The sequence below is a fragment of the Kryptolebias marmoratus genome, unplaced genomic scaffold, assembly GCF_001649575.2.
Source record: "Kryptolebias marmoratus isolate JLee-2015 unplaced genomic scaffold, ASM164957v2 Scaffold39, whole genome shotgun sequence".
NCBI lineage: Eukaryota > Metazoa > Chordata > Actinopteri > Cyprinodontiformes > Rivulidae > Kryptolebias > Kryptolebias marmoratus.
In genome coordinates, this window is record NW_023665773.1 from 23,682 (window position 1) to 24,914 (window position 1,233).

The window sequence follows — 1,233 nt, forward strand, 5'->3', positions numbered from 1 at the left end:
CTCGGACAGGATTTCTTCGGCGGCGGCGCTCAGCCTCCCGCTGATAAACTCCCGGAGCCGCTGAACTGCAGACATCCCGACCAGAACCAGAACCAGAACCAGAACCACCGGCTGGATCTCACTGCAGGCTAGCTGCTGTTAGCGCTGTGTTTACTTCCGCCGGGTGTCACACTGAAAACAACCCGGCTGCAGCGCTGAGTTGGTTTCTTTCTGTTCCGGCTCCGTTTTATAAACTTTACTTTCTTTCTTTATATAAAATAAAATAAATATAATTTAAATCAATATAATTTAAACCAAAAAAGATCAAATCTGTTTTTAAAAATGTTTGTGAAATTACCTGAATTTGGATTTTAAAACATTTCATTACTTTAAAAACTTTTAAATTATCCCTTTTCCAAATATTTTATATATAAAAGTTCCACGAAAACATTTTTTGAGTATTATTATCTTCGGATAAGTGGACAAAAAACGTTATAATAAGTTTGTCTTCACGAGCAAATAAGCAAACAAATAGTTTAATAAAAATATTAAATAAAATATTAATATTCTCCTAAATACACAATCTTTGTCTGATAAAAGTGTTGAAACTGAAATCAGATATAAGACCATTTTATTTGTAAACTGTCCCAATAAAATGTTTATTTTGAGCTGTAATTCCTTTAAACTGTAAAGTTTAATTTCTATAATTAATTTAATAACTTTTAGTTGGTGAATAAAACGGAAGTAAATCTGAACATCAGCAGCTCAGAGTCAAACAGAAAACAGTAAAAAAGTCAAAGTGTAAAAAATTCAAGCGTAAATAAAAACGTGCTGCTTGTTTCCGTAACCTGAGAAATAAAACCTGAGTTCTGCTTCTAAAAAATAAAAATAAAAAATGAAGCTTTTTTTTGTTCAGCTTTTCTTCAGTTTGTCTCAAAATGAGACCTGGTTGTCATGGTAACCGTTTCCTGAGGAACTCGTGGGATTTATTAGTTTTTATTAGAATATTTAGAGTCTGTCTCAGTTAATTATTGATGATTTTCTCCTGTTTTTACCTGAAACCTACCAGGAACTAGTCTGATCCAGACTCTGGGATGGATCGAGGACCGTTCCAGATGTTGGCGTGTTCCTCAGGCTGTTCTTCTTCAAACGAGCCGCAGGAACTCGATACGGCGGAACCTCAAACCACCGCCAGCTGCCGCCGCCGCCTCCCATAGACAAACCATTCAACAGTTTTTGTACGAGACTTTTTCA